Consider the following 16,974-nt stretch of genomic DNA (forward strand, 5'->3'; position numbering starts at 1 on the left):
CGAGTGTGTGTGTGTCAGTGTGAGATTTACCCGGCCTTATGGTTATGGTTATGGTCTAACCAAGTAGTCCGATTTTTTTTTCTTTCTATTCTTCAGGGGATTCATGTTGCCATTTCTGACTGTACTTAATGCTCCCTCCCCATTTGTCAACACAAGCCTAAGCAGCTCGAAGGCCTGTTTGTTTTGCCATGAAAGGATTTTTTTGGCACCTCTATCATACCTTGAAATATTGCTGAGTGTGCTGTATCCATCAACACACCAAAAGTGTCTGGGAGAGGGGAAAGAGAGGGAGGGGAAGGCGTGGATAGAGAGAGACCACGTCACTCGTCTCTGTCCTGATGTTCTTCTCTCTCACCCCCCCCCCCCCCCCCCCCCCCCCCAGTGTATTAAAATGTGTTTACACAGTACTCGGATCAACTACAGCACAAATTACATGCACATAGAGATATAAACTCAAACCAGATGGCATTGCTTCTGCTCTGAATAATGGCTGGTGTTTGGTTCCGTTTTCATGGGCTTGACTCTGCCACGGCCTCAAGAGTAAATTAATTCATTGGTTTATTCTGGCTTGTCTTTGTTTGCAGAGGAACATTTGTTTTCTGGCCAGTGGGCTGATGTGTGACAGTAATGCCATATTTAATTGAAATCATTCTGGGGGTAGACCATGTAAAAGGCAGGAAGCTATCATCATCAGGAGCCTCCACCTCGACTTGTCATGCCATGGGTCGATCAACTAAAATGTGCGATTGGCTCACAGGTTCTAAAGCACTAAAAGTGTTGAACCAGCAATAGACTGAATATATTTCTGAACTGAGGACAGTCAAAGGACAATAAACTACGTCCCCATAACATTTCCAAAATATCCTTAATAACCATTCGGGGATGTTTTGGGAATGTTACTTCCTTTACACCAGTCGGGACGTTCTCAGGACGTTCTGAGGACGTACAAGTTTAATACCTAGCTAGTCAGTGACCACCGAGCTGAATAAAAGTCAGTGATTGGTATTTAAAATCCTAATAGCCTACTGGCATAAAACAAATATGCAGGTCCACTTGCTAGCTTTTTATGGAGCTTTCGTCATTGACAATGAGGTCAAAGTCATCGACCAGGAGAGCTCCAAAACAAGCAATGTAGTAATGTTTATTGTATTTAAAAAACAAAAGTCTCCATTCACGATTCCGGATCCGTCACTTGATGCCATGGGACCCAAAAAGAAAAGAAAGAAAGTAAGAGTTATATTGAATGTCACAACCCCCATCAGAATTTGATTTGACCGGACCAATAACATTTGGAAAGTCTAGAGGAGCTGCATGATTTAATAATTTTACTCCCGTTCAAATTAGCAGAGTGCTAATCTGGAAGTAGCCGGCTCGGTAAGTATATTTCTAGTGCACTTGCTGGATGGGCCCCAGAGTGAGTAAGAGCAATAGAAGATCCTTTTTTTTATGCGGGGAAGTCAAACCTTTTTGACTTTCCCTTTTATAGGAATGAATAGGGCTCCACCTGCAATGCTGTATCCAGTTCTCGCTATTCATCTGCACTCTTGGTGTCTCCGTCTATCAGCTGTCATTGGGAATGACTGTAACAGGACTGTAGCGGCACTTTCTACATATATATACTGTAATGTAGTTGTGACACCACAACCCTACAGAAGTTCTGACGGACTTTCAGTTTTGCAAAGTGTGAGGTAGCAGCCTAAACCCTCTGCTTCACAATTCCCCCAAGTTAATATTCCAATAACTTTACTACTACTACTTTCCATGTAAGCGTGACTGGAAAAGTCTAAAGATGAGTTCGTCGGGAAGAGCAGGAAAAAAACGCAGTGGATTCTGTCAGAGAAAAGAAGGAACCCACGCTAGCAGCTCAAGCTAACCATGCTAGCTCAACTCAAACCAATGAGGAGGCTGAAAGACTTAAGATGAGAAAATAACTTTACAGATGTCTTGATGGCTTGTTTAAACACAATCACAGTTTCTGAACACTGAAACTGGACCGTGAACTACACTAAATGCTGTTTGCTTTTCCCAGTAGATTGGGGTTTTTGATACTTCCAAAGTAAAAAAGACACGGTACTCCACTTTGTGGCACGTCTAAAGGTCTGTTTTTCTATGGTTGAGAAAATAAACCTGCAACCTGTAAACCAATTTGTTAGCCTTAAAAAAAGTTGTCATAAAACATTTTTCTTGAAAGATCTTCTAAAAAATGGACATCTTTATAAGCAACATGAGTCGTACACACACAAAAGCAAAAAAAAATCTTTCATGCATTAATTTAATGGATGAAAGGGCCAATAGTTAAAGTGGTTTGGAGTCAAAGTGCAGGCACAGAGATAGCAAACATTTACTGTAAAGGGAAGCTGCTAACACCTGTAGAAATACAGAGTCAAAATTGACCAGAGATTTTAATCAACCTCTCAAACCTTCTGTGACCCAGTGTCAACCAAAGTTGTACAGTGTGAGCATCACAAAGCTGGTATTCAGGGCTGCCATTCACAAACAGCCTATTACCAAGGCCAACACACAAAGATGCAGTTGGTGTAAGAACCACAACACCCGGAGCACTGCAATGGACAGGAGTAAGATGATCTTATGAGCTGCGTTCATGTTTCTCTTACAGATGTCATGAGAGTCTGCTGGCTCCAATGGTTCCTTTGTACGGCTTTATAACAGCCGACAAATTCGAAACCATTTCAGTGCATCATTTCCACATATTCCAAGATGGTGATCTGCTTGCACACTGCTTGAGAAATCCAGAATAGAGTCAAAGCTCTTCTATCACTTCAGTGCAGAAATCCAATTTTGTGCCTTTTTATCTTGCAAAAAAATCAAAATACACAAAGCCTTGTGTAACTGCACTGAAGCAGGATCGGGAGGGCAATTATACAAAACGAATATCCAGTATGGCCAGTCACGAGTAGAGCCATTTGCGTCATATAAATTCTTAATACCATGTACTTGGATTGTGAATAAAATATAAAGATTTCTTGTCTCTCATTACATCTTTCAATCAAAAGCATTTCACTGTAAAGTGTAATTAATTTTTTTAGTTTATCTTATTGTCTATCTAAATTGAGTTCCAGATCTTTACCTTTTTCTAACAGGCCTTAAAGGTTTTTTTTTAAATCATTACATATTCCACATAACTTTTAATTAAATAAAAATGTTGGAAAATAATGTCAACTTAGTTAATTCCAATGTAAAGTATGGCCTTTGGGGTGCAACATGCTGCAGACGTTTGCAGAGTAGAGAATACTTCATTCACAGGAAGCAATTTGTTTTTTATTTTTAGAGGTTGAAGTTAAAATAACTATACCACAGGAAGCGTTGCTACGTTGGTGTTTACACAACACTTCAACATAGTTTTCATATCTATTGTATGAGTGTAGTTATAACCTATAAATGTGTAATGTATGTCATGATGCATATTGGTCAACATAATTCATCATGTTCCTTAAAATATATGACATGTTTAACCAACACTGTTCACAACAGTTTCAGCTCTGGCAGCAGCTAAGATATTCACATACTGGCTTATGGTCTGTATGTGAATATCTGGTATTACCTGGGCCTGCATCATTTTAGATCATTTTAGCTGAACAGCCTATAACTGTTTGCACCTCTTTATCAGTTTTCCCCTCTCCAATCAACTTTTTAATCAAAGTACACTGTTTTTCCTCAGGCTTTCAAAGAGAAATGCATGTTCAACAAGTGCTGGCTTCATCCTTGAATAGAGGCCACCTGATTCACACCTGATTTTTCACAAAATTGATGACCTCACTGATTGAATGCCACACTGCTATATTTTTGAACACACCCCTTTCAACTAGTTGCCCAATTGCACCGCCTTAAGAGCTGCATATCACGAATGCTGGGTCTTGTTGGTTTTCTGAGAATCTACTGCACCTACTGGTTGCCATGTAACAATAAAAAATATACTAAAACCTGGATTAATCTGGTTATTCACATTGGACTGCTATTATTTTGAACACTACTGTACATGAAAACTCAATACAACGTCACAACCAAAATCTAGAATGCTGGACTTGTGGGTACGTGATGATACATTTTATTATTTTTAGAATAGACTCAGATGCACTTGATGATTCAGCACCAGAGCAAGTCTAAGTGCCACTACCTGAAACAGATTTTCATCCCCAAACCCTGAAATTTGGCAAAATCTGGCAGCCAGATGTTCCAGAACCATAGACTTCATATAAGTGGAAGTGGATGTAGTCACCCTTTGGATTGTGGATACCATTTTTAAAGATTTGAGATTAGTATTTTTGCGTTTGTCATGTTGATTTTCTGGAGCCACTGACCATTTTTGGACAAAAGGATTGAACTAAGTTATCAGCTCTTGACAGAACTAGTCATCAAAAATTAGGTGGCCAAATGGTATGTTTAACTTTCTGGAAACACTCTGCAAGGGTCAAAGAGCTAAAAAAACAACAACAACAGAAAAACAGGCACCACCACGGTATCAATTACAAGGTAGTCAAACTCTTAAATATTCCCTGCTACCAATTGAGACCATAAACTTATTCAGGAAAACGTTTACTGAGGTAATTTTCTCATAGACATACTATACAATCAGAATTATTTTTGCAACCAGTGTAGTCGCCCCTTGCTAGCCACTAGAAAGAATGCAGCTTTAAAGCACCCTGGCTTCACTTTTCAGACCACGAGGTTGCCCAGAACACAGTCCATGTAAAAAAATGTATCCCCCCCCCCAAAAAAAGTTGAATTATTGTATTATTGTGTTTACATTCCAAAAATGACAAATAACCAGGTTTTCAGTGATAGACAGTTATCAATAGTAAATGCTTTTTCGTTACCAGCTTTGAGGTTTAATACTCCTACAAATATTAAAGTTACATTGTGTAGTGTTCATCTTGCCATTTAAAAAAATAATCAAACATATTCTTAAAAGTAAGACTGGGAACAGACACTTATCTCTGTGGGTGTTGGGTAGAGATATACCATAAATAAAGTGCTGCTGATGTTGTTATCTAAATAATCTTGTGACTAATGCAGATTCAGGCTGGGGGCGGGGAGTGTGATATGGTGGATTCTATATCTGCATCATATTGTTCTTAAACCTCAAAACTGTGGTTGTGGTTTTGCCTTCATGCACGTCTGCCTAAGCTGTAAGTATGAACATTTATGTTATTTATAATCAATTATGATGTTTGTAACAAGGATATACAATTGTGGAGGATTTGGATGTGACGTTATTTATCTTTCGAAATGTCAAATCTTTCTGTGCTTTCGTGTTACATACTGTTTATGTTGGATAAATGTTCCTACTTTGTGGATGTTAAATGTAAAAAATTTTTGCATGAGATTTACCCCCAGACGCTAAAATATTAGCTGTTTTGACAGTGTGTATCTTCATCTCATATGCCTTTTCTTTGTTGATTTGGGTGCAGTGCATTTGAAGCACCAATGGATGTGAAGACAGCAGGAAGTGTATTTTTGGCCATATTTCTGGTGCTGCTTCCTGTGGCAGGTACAGGTCAGCATAATGTTATTTCTGTTATTGTTAAAAAGCTTTGGACATTCATCTCATGGTCCTGTCCTGAGTGTTAATCGAACCTGTACATTTCCTGTTTTATTTCAGTTCAGCTGACATCCACCAGTTGTGTGACCTACGAACACAAAATAACCTGTGGCTTAAAGGGCTCATCCATAGATTTTCCCTGCTCCTATCCCAATAATACTCAAATCATCTCAATATCAGGATGGTTCAGAGAAGTGCACCCTAGTATTACACGTAAACCCTTGAAACAGATGCCAGCTTATAAATTTCGAATTAAATACCAGCCACGTAAAAACAATAACTGCACAATTAAACTTACAAACTTAAAAAACAGCGACACATCCATTTACTATTTTGTATACACTTTTAAAAATGCTACAGATGATAGGGTGACATGTAAAGGTGACCCAGGTGTGAGACTCCATATTTTTGCATCTCCTGTGAAAATCATGGAGAAGAAGCCTGATAGGCGACAGGATGTGCCTGTTGCAGACTGGACAGTGATAGAGGGTCAGACGATAACGCTGGATTGTGTCCCCACCTGCGCTGCGAATCTGAACTCCAACCCTGGCTACATCTGGTACAAGAACAAACTGCAATTAAATGCCAGCAGAGAAAACTCCACGCTCCTGTCTTTGGGCACTATCAGTAATGAGGATTCGGGCAGTTATGTCTGCGCCATGATTGGCTACAAAGACCTCCCCTCGTCTGCTGTCAATCTCACAGTCCAGAGAAGACCCACAAGCACTGCGGCGCCTGAAATCCGTAACATTTTTTCAAAGAATGACAGTGTACCGACTCAGACACATGACTGTGATGCTCAGAACTCCACAGACCCAAACTTCCACAATTACCAGACACCCAAAGGCAAAATCATATTTACGTTCTCTGTAACGATTGTAACCAGTGTTTGCGTTGGATGGTTCATTGCAATAATAGTGGCTGTACTAGTCCTCAAAATAAAGAATAAAAGGAGATGTATAGCTTCAGTTCCTGGGCCTTCCGACCCCAACAGCAACTCCTACATGGCTCTGGATTTCAAATCCATGTCTGCTGAATATGACACACTGGACTCAGTGAGACGCGGCTCCGCTGCTGAAGTGATTTATGAGAACCTACACCTGCAAACTCGCTGAGATGAGAGGAGGTTTTACAGCAGCCCACCACTGGTTGTGCATATTATATACAATGTATACATTTTATATTCATTTAAATTTCCAATGTATACCACAAGTATTTAGACTGTTTAGCCAATTTCCCATGTGCAATGGAATTCAGTTCCTTTCTTACATTATGTAAATAAATTTGACTTGAAAGACAGAAAATAGTTCTCGTTCTATTCTCTGTAGTGTTGCATTTAATGATCACGGAAAAGTTTGGATGCTGTCTAAAATGTAAAAAAACGTGGATAAAGTGGATAATTTGCTAATCCTTTGTGACATACTGTATATTCAATTAAAAACTGGACAAACACCATAAATGATCATTATAATATTCAAACTGATTTATTGTTATAATTACTATACTGACTCTTATTTTCTTATGCCTGCAACACATTCCAAAAAAATTGGGACGGGGCATGTTTACCCCTGTGTTATATCGCCTTTCTGAACTGAGTTGAACTTAACAGTTCGGGGTCTCCGTTGTTGTATTTTGTGCTTCAAAATGTTCCACACATTGCTTTTGTGCTTTACGCTGGTAAAAATCTGGATGGTCATTTGTTTTTTAGCCTACACTGCAAAAAAAGAAAAGTTGGGTGAACTCAAAATTTCATGGCAACAAACTTTGAAAAAATTTTAAGTTGGAAAATTAAACTAAATATTTTAAGTTTTGTTTTTGAGTTTGCTCAACTCTGAATTCAGATTTTTGTCAACTCAACTGTAAGTTGTAGGCTACTAACTTATAATTTTACATTGTAATAACTTTTAATCCTTACTTCTGCTAACTTCTGCAATGTGCTGAATTGGCACGATTCTAAGGCCGCTGTGAAATGTCAGCTAGTGTTGCGACCACAATTTTGAGTTAGCATTGATATGCTAATGGCTACTCTTGTAGCTGTAACAAGCAGCGCGGCTAGCATCAGTTAGCCGCTAGCATCAGTTAGCCGCTAGCTTTCGCTAATGACCGAAAACCTGTTTGTGTTTAAAGTTGAAGTTTATGTTGAAGACGTTGCTTTCTCCAACAAAAGATGTACGACACTGCACAACACAGCTCAGAATAAAATTCCCGTATCATTTTAATAAATTTAATTAAGGGTTGCTTACCTGTGTGGACTCAAGCTCAGGCAGCACAGCCACAATGAGACTTCAAGTGCAGTGGCAACTCGGAAAGTTGGCTTTCCCGCATTTCACAACAAAGAAATAAAAATTAACAGAACTACTGTCTCTTGTTTTGAACCCCAACGTAAAGATATAAGTTACAATAACTCACCAACTTGTTTTTGAGCAGACAACTGGCTTGTTCTGTTCTGCTAACTTACATTATTGCCCTAAAAGTCAATAATTTATATTTCCAAGTTTTACCAACTTAAATCACTGTTTTAGGCCAAAAAATACAAGTTGGCTTTTTTGCAGTGTAGAGGACACGACATCCATGATTTCCCAAAACAGTTTGGAATTTGGACTTGTCAGACCACAGCACAATTTGCTTCAGTTTATCTCAGATGAGCTTCCGGCCCAGAGAAGTTGGCGGTGTTTCTGGATCTTGTCTGGCTTTTGCTTGCATTTGTAGTGTTCCTGAACTCATGTAATGTCCTTCATACAATCATGTGTTTTTAATACAGTGCTGCATTAGGGATACTAAAGTGTCACTTCCAAAGTATTTTTACTTGTTAAAGTTTTAGCCAACAAATGTGATTACATGGTTATCTTTTGGGACCTTTTTGGTTTTAGATTTCATAGTCATTTCAGGAAGTTTTGTGAGACTGTTGTATGAGAAGAGAGAAATGCAGAAATTTTTGAGCCTCATTCACCAATATCTTCTTAAGAATCTTCTTAGATTCTTTCTTAAGTCCTTCTTGAGAAGATTTCTAAGAAGACCCTACGCCAGAATCATCAACGTGTTCTTAAGCCGCTGAATTGTTCGCAGCCGTGTTCTTAAATTGATGAATGCCATCTCCCCGTAAGTTGAGTGCGCGTGTAAGGTGAGTCTAATTAACATAGGATTAGCATAGGTAACCGCCCATTAATGCCCATAAAAGGGCCCATAAAAAGGACTGCAGGGCCGTGTGTAGACGCCACACAGAGGAAACAGCAACAGAATGCCTAAAGCAAAGCGTAAATCCGTTGGAGCACAGGTAAAAAGGAAAAAAGAACTAGAAGTTCTGCTGCAGGAGATCACTCGGAGGAAGAAAATTATATTTAGCAGCCTTAGTGCAGGTTGCACCAACACAAACAAAAAGGAGGCCTGGGAGGCAGTTACGCATGCAGTGGATGCATTAAAATGAACAAGAAATTGAAGAAAACGATGTTTTAATAATTTTTTCCATGACTGTATATACTCTGCTCAAAAAAATAAAGGGAACACTTAAACAACACAATGTACAGTAACTCCAAGTCAATCACACTTCTGTGAAATCAAACTGTCCTTGTAGTGTGGTATCACTAATTGACGGTATGATTTCCAATTTACTTGATTCATGTTAAAGCGTTGGCACATTTCATTTAATTAAAATAAAAAATAAATGAATAAATAAATGCATACATTTACGGAATTTCACGGAAATTTCACTGTAATGTATTTTATTGAACTTAACAAAAGAAGACAACACAACCATGCCAACATGTCAGCACTGAAATGTGCTTAAGAGTACTCCTGAGTGTTCGTAGGATTAGTTCTTACCGAAGAAAAATCCCGGATAAGAATAAAATTCATGAATGCCACAATCTTCGTAAAATCTTCGTAAGTAGGACTTAAGAACAAATTTGTTCTTAAGAACGGTTTGTGAATGAGGCTCATTGTGTGCAGGCCTGCTAATTGGGAAGACACACACACTCACTCAAACACACACACACACACACACACACACACACACACACACACACATACACACACTAACGAACACGCCTTTGAACATAATTAGGATCTGCACACATGAAAATGCTAAAACACATACTTTTGTTGTTCCCACATGTCATTGCTGTATTTCACTCTCTGTTTCCGTGTATGTGTGTGTCTCAGTACCTGCAATCATCTGCCGTGTGTGTGCGTACTCAGTCGCTCCAGCTAATGACATAAGTAAGCAGACATGTTCAACAACGTATTGGTGCATGTAAACATTGTACGCTGCAGCAGCCCCATCCCTCCCTCCTTCTGTTCCTCCACGCTTTTATCTCTCCTCTTATCTCCTGCCCTCTAAATCTGCTCATCCATCGCTCCCTGCCTCTTCTGTCTCTACTCGCCTCTATCTGTTTATCTGTCTCTCTTCCCCGGGCATTCAAATCCTTCCCGCTGCGCTTTTCTTTCCTTTTTCCTCTCCTCTTTCTTTATTATCCTCTCTTTCTTCTTGTCTTCTCAAACACCTCCACTGGCATTATTTATTTCTCCCCCCGCAACTCCATCTGTCTGACGGTCTGCCTGCCTTTCCAGCCATTCATCCACCGTCACTCTGTTGCTGATGTGGTGTGATGGAGGAAGTAAATAAACAGAGCCAAAGCCAGGAATCCTAAAAGATCTTGTCTTTGCATGAATGATGGTAATTCATCACTACCTTGTCTCTCCCTCCCTGTTTCTTCTGCGTATATAGGAGGAAGATTTATCTCTAATTGTAATAGCGAGTCATGTGATCGAGAAGGGAGGGGGCGAGGGTTATCGGGAGAGAGGGAATTATTAAATGTCACCAGTAGTTTGATGCCACCTGGGGCCGAGATGCCATCTTTGTTTTGGGCTTACAGCTTGCTGTTGGTCACATGGATGTGTTTGGTTTATTGGCAGGTATTTTCATTTCTACTTTACCTCCTGGCAACAGCTTTCTTCTTAAGCGTGAGATGCGTCTTGTGTCTGAAAAGGCCTCGTAATGTTTTAAGTTATAAAGAGATGGATGAGATGAATAATTGCAAACAATAGGTGGTGAAAAATAGAGGAAATATTCTCACCTCATTGTAGAAAATCACCCACCAAACCCAGGCTTCCTCCTGCTCCTTTTACCCAGCCCTCCACCTCCACCTCCTACCCCCCCACCCCCACCCCCTCCTACCCCCATTACCAATTAGCTCTAAGGCCATAATGGATGTTGTTTGCCGTGTTTCCCTGTCAGCGGATTGAATTAGCGCCTCTGTGTGTGCGAACGTGTGTGTATGTGTGCGTGAGTGATCATCTTATCGGCTCTTAGTACAGTAATGAAACACAGTTATAAATGGCTGCAATCCTGTTAACAAAACAGCACCTGAGTGTAGCCCGCTAGATAAATCAGAACTGGGCCGCCGCCACGCCGACCCGGCGGCTGTTGCTAAGGCGTGGAATCACCAGGAGACAATTGAATCATTTGCTCACTGTCTGATAAAGCGTCTGTCTTTAACAACCGGATCACTGCTATAAAAAATAACACCATTTGTTATCACTGTGTTTTTCCCTTCACAGGGTTTAGGAGAAGTCTGGTTGAATTTCTGGTTTTGTAATCAAACTGATATTACACAAAAAAAAGGCAGCATATTTCTTTGTTTTGCAACATTTGGTGCTTTAAGCAGTCACTGCTTTGCTACTGGTCTTTCTTCATGGTGATATGGGTTGTCATACATGCACTCTCTCCCTCTCACACACGCATTCCTCTGTCTTTGTGCTGGGGGACTATTAAGACAGTGTCTAATGCTGCGACATACTCCAGTGCTCACACACTTAATTGTGTTAATGTCTGAGTTCACATAATCTTTCAGGACTGTCATTCTCTCTGATTATTCAGCCTTGTTTTCAATTACTGAACGTCTTGGCACTGTAGGCCTAGAATGCATGATATACCTGTCCCTGTGTGTTTTCACACCATTGTTTGCATGTGACTTGCATGACTAAACCAGCATAACAAAGATTGAGGATGAAGTCACATATATTGTTTTTACAGGCACAATGCTCGTCCAAAACACACATGTTCAGAACATGCCGATCGACTTGCCTTTGGTGTTGCTGCTTGCAGGTTCTCAAGAATCGCTTATCCAAACTATTTCTCGCTCGACACTGTGCATCCGGTACACCTGCCATGACACGGTCGCATCTCCTTGCAATGCTTGAGCTATTTGGGACTGGACTATGTGTTGGAACAAAAGCATTCATTACAAAGGGGGTCATGTTTTTCGCTCAAATTTGTGTGTTTCTCTGTCTGTTTACAGGATACAGGAAAAATAGTGGCCTGATATTCATGAAAGTTGGTAGAAAGAAGTGGCAAGTGTGAAGGAAGAACACTGTACATTTTGAAGTGAGTTTGATGTACAAATTATTTTGACTTTCATTAGCCTTGCAAGATAAGGCAAAAAAGGACTGCATTGGGATTGGGGTCCCATTGGGTGATATTACTTTGCTGTGCGTGGGAGCACTCAGTCAAAAACATAAACTGCAGGTCCGAGGATTTAGCTATCACTAACCAGAAGGATGGCGCCAACAAGTGTAATTGGAAAAAAAGATTTAAGCAAGTCATTAACTGCTCACCAGCTGCACAGTCTCTATCAACAGAACTCAAAAATACAAGGAAAATAACAATGTTGCTCTAATAACCAACCAAATGTACCAATAAAAGAGTGAACAAGAGTCAACCTATTTTAACGAACACCACCTTGACACAGTACAGTAGACTTTGGAGTGAGAGTCTTTATCTTGAAAGCCTCTTTCCGTCTCCCGTACTGCAGTACTACTCTCAGCCAGAATGATTACTAATGCACCATTGGGGGCGCTGTTTTACCGGGACAACAATATCACTAAAACCAATGTGGGGAAAATATAAAAAGAATAAAAAAAGGATGAACTCTGTTGTACGGGTCTTGGCGTGTACGCATTAATGTAGCAACAGTGAGAAAGCTGTACATAGTACGCCATTCTGCGGTTTAACAGTTAAAAAGGATCCCCTCTCAATACACTATACAGTAAATAATGCACTACTTATGAATATGATTCCATAGATCTCAAATGCTCCCACTTAACAGTGCACTTCCTCTGGTTGCCACCAATACACCCACCAAGTGTGCAGACGGACAGATGAATGGTTGTCGAGAAATTCGAAGGACAGACATACAGAAAGTCTGAGTCTGATGATGCCTCTACCTTTTTAGCTACAAGGCTGTGTGTGTTTGTGCATCTGTATATTTGAGCCTGCACACACATGTGAGTGCATCTGTGCGCATTCATGTATTTACACAAGCGGATCAGGCTTTCAACGGCCAGTCAGTTGAAAAATTGAACAGCTCCTCCTCAAACTCATTTTGAAACCTGTCTGCAATAGTTTTGGCTACAGTCAGCGATCACACCACATCATCAGTTATTGTGAATATGAGGAGAGTGAACTCTGTTAGCGTTTCGACACTCACACACACCCACACACACTAAGCAGTGGAGCATGAGTCAACTATACGGGAGTAAGAAAAATAAAAACCACATAGCACAGTCATTGCGTGCTGAACAGAGCCCATTCAAGCAGATCAGTGTTGTGAGTGTGTGTGACAGAGAGAGTGTGCAAATTGTGCTTGTGTTTGTGTGTGTTTCTGGGTACTCATGTCAATCATCCTTCAGTCTCGTCGCTGCCTGTCAAATGCAGGAATTTGCTCACCACGGTTTACTTACCGTCACAAAGTTGTGTGTGTAACTATGTACAGTGAGGATTATGTTTGCATATTCAGTGTGTCCTGTGAAAGATGTTTTCTAACTCCCATATATCCTTAAATATTCTTGTGTATTATGTTCTGTGATGTCTTAATGTTAACAGCATAGCAGTGATAAACTAAGCCCTTAATACAGTCCATGTTGTGATATCTCAAATGTACCATATAACAGGTGCCAGGAACAAACCCAGCTTATATTTTTCAAGACTTTTTTATTTTATTTTAGCTTTTTAAGAACATAACACCTGTTTTAGGTAGTGACCTCTTATGGCAAAGAAGAAAGTCAGGTTCCATAGTATAAAGAGTGACAAAGCTCACAAAGGAAAGGGATCTGGGTAGATGTATGGGCCCAACAAATACAGGACTGCTGTCGCTGTCCATGTCCCATTTGAAACTAAAAGCTAACATTGGGTTTTTGTATTTAAGCTAACTTACAAAATGTATATACATGACATAGGTTGACTCCCATACTGTATATGACATAATTTAACAAACTCAATTTTAGTGCGTAAACCTAACCGAACTGTGACTGTTTCATATCAATAACGACGTGTTAAAAAATGTGTACATTTTGTTTAAGTGTGAGGCCATGTTGATCTCCAAACTGCCTCCACGTAGCTCTCATTTTGATTCCCAACTCACAACATATGAGCGGTGACGCATACGCTAACATGCACGACACACACAACTTAAAACAGAATCTCAAATAATAACACACACGGTGTAAGTGTGACTTCATTCGCTGGTTTAGGATGTCCATATGCCACTCCATCCTTACTTAGCAAATATTTGTTTACTGAATGTTCTGAATGTGCTCATCATATTACACCTTTTCCTTAATTTTTTCATGTAAATACTAACCATCATCATGGAGAACTGTGGTCTAACTTGTGCTAATATTGTGCTTGACAGAAAACTGTTGGGACTTTACTAATCTAAATCTAACTGTGGAATCTAACCTGTTGCTGGAGGGGAGGAGGACATCACAAGCCGAGCCGATGTTTCTATTTACTCATTGTAAAAAGTCAAGGTGTGAAGAGAGCTGACAAACCATTAATCATCCAGAGACATGTCCGTTCACAAACACTCATTAACACAAATGTCAGTAGCGCTTTGCATACTGTGTAGAAAAGCTGATATGTAACTTATTTTACTATCTGTCTAACGGACGAGACACTCCTTTTTCCTTTGTCTGCGTGTGCTTATCATTCCCGGATCATCATGTGCTCAACATGACACCAATGCCAGTAACTAAATTTCTATTGCTGTCTCGGATAAGTATAAAGGAGGGGAAAGAAGGCCTATTCACAAGGAAAGAAGAGAGGTGATCACACTGCTCTGACAGTTTTATGAAGCTCTGTCTCTGTTGGTGGTTGGGCCAACAGTTCTAAAAGCTTTTGCAGTAATTTGTGAGGTGCTCCTGTCATTTTATCACTGCTAAAATTAAACCCTTACAGATTATTAGCTACTCTAAGAGGCATTTTGTGTAAAAATACATTCATTCTATTCAACCAAAGACATTTACTTGCTATGGTGACTCCTTTGTAATGAAAAAAGACAAGTATATGTTGTTTTCATAATCAATGAGCATATATCTTGATTTTCTTCAAATAAATGTCACAAACAATTAACAAATTATTGCATTGTGTTTAATTACATTTTAGACATTGTCCCAACTTATTTGGAATCAGGGTTGTTGGATATGGATGAGTTAATCTCACCTTCAATACATAAAAACAGCCTTCCATGAGGAAACAGGAAAAATGTTTTTTTTATATATCCTCTACTAGCATGGCAAAGAGTGGGCCATTCTTCAGTAGAAAATAGTAATTTTTCAACAAAATGCAAATTAAGTTCCTCAGTTGGTCAGAAAATCCAATTTTCCAGAGAAGGATTTTGGAAGTGTAAAAGCTCACCACCTTTTATTTTTTTACCTTTCTGTTTCTACCTTTTGACAAACAGGGCTAAATAGCTGTGTCGGGGCTGACCCTTTGTAAACAGACTGTGGGTCCGGTCAAGGCTGCAGGAGCCTGTTAGAAGAAGGACAGGCCGGGGAGACAACTGAGGTTGTTTGCCATCAGGTGTGTGTGAAGATATCTCCAAACATTTGGACCCTGGAGATAACAACATGCCAGAGAGGGGGAGGCAGGGAGACAGACAGGGATGAGTGTATTTCCCTGGGACCACCTAAGCTGCCTAATCAAGATATGACTCTACTGCATGTGTGTGTGTGTGTGTGTGTGTGTGTGTGTGTGAGAGAGAGAGAGAGAGAGAGAGAGAGAGAGAGAGAGAGAGAGACTGGGACTGTTTCTGTGTGTCTGTATGTGCCCGAGATAAAAGGCGGTGAATCAGAGGTTTCCCTCATCCTGATCCCATATAGCAGGTGAAGGTAGGTGCGTGCGTGTGTGTGTGTGTGTGTGTGTGTGTGTGTCAGACAACTGGCTGGCTGCTCCCACAGCCCCCATCACATCACCTAGACCATGGAGACCAGACCTGCACAGGAGTAATGAGCAGTGTGCTGTTGTGTCTATGTCACTCAGTCTATGTGTATTTGTGTGTGTGTGCGTCTATGGGGGCGAGTGATAAACGTTGGTGCTGTGATGTTGCATTAATTGCGTGCAGAGTCTTTGGTTCCCTCTCGCACAGTTAATGAAGACACGACACGTCGCTCATCCCTCTCTGACGCCCGGCTTTGAGTGCCACTGTGGCCTCCGCTGCATTTGAGCACTGTAATTTGGCTTTTAAATGAAATAAATGAGTTATCCGGGAGATCCTAAGGATTACGATTATCATTATTTTTCCCTTAGTGACAAATGCCACGCTGTGATTGGTTAATGACTTTCTTCTGAGTGGCAGTCGTCCTATGGGGTCGTCCGGAGCGAGGAAAATAGAGAGGGAGTGGAAGGCGCCAATCTGTACCACTAATGAGGTGCAATTATATCACTGACTGTCTGTTGACGTGACCCCACCAAAACCCTCTGCACACACACACACTTATGGCAAGCCCTTTAGAGACCCATATTAGGTGGTTGAATATGTGGATGTCTAGCTTATGACAAAAAAAATACTTTTGGGGTAATTTATTTCTTACCTTTACTCCTCTTTTTAGAAGTTCAGTATATGGTAATTTTCCATATTAGCCTAGTGATTTAAAGAGGACCGCCACTCTGTTCACATATCAAAGTCTGTTTACAAGTTTTGGGGAGAACTATGTGATATCAATGGATTTTTTCTTACATTTCTATAAAAAGGTTCCAGTGCTCCTTTTTGAACCACCTCCCAATAGGAAGTTGGTAAAACCAATTGCGTAGAACTACACAATTTAATGTAATTTAGCTCCATCAACTGTGTTTATTGGGTCAGTCTACAGTTACCCATAACTTTCAGGCTATTCTCATTCATTCTTCTAATCAGACAATCCTCCCCCAAAATATGACCCCATGTACAACACCTTAATACAACCCAAATGTATGTTGATAGTGGCGCCCTCTAGTGGCAGCTGTCATTATAAATGACGCGAAGGCAGAAGGGAGGAGTGTGAAAGTAAAGTGAGAAAATAGAGTAAAGAGCAAAGCAAAGAAGCCTCTAGAGTTTATGTTTCTGTGTACCAGACTATTTTATTTGTTTGCAGTACCAATA

The sequence above is a fragment of the Centropristis striata genome, chromosome 21 (genome assembly GCF_030273125.1).
Source record: "Centropristis striata isolate RG_2023a ecotype Rhode Island chromosome 21, C.striata_1.0, whole genome shotgun sequence".
Classification (NCBI taxonomy): domain Eukaryota; kingdom Metazoa; phylum Chordata; class Actinopteri; order Perciformes; family Serranidae; genus Centropristis; species Centropristis striata.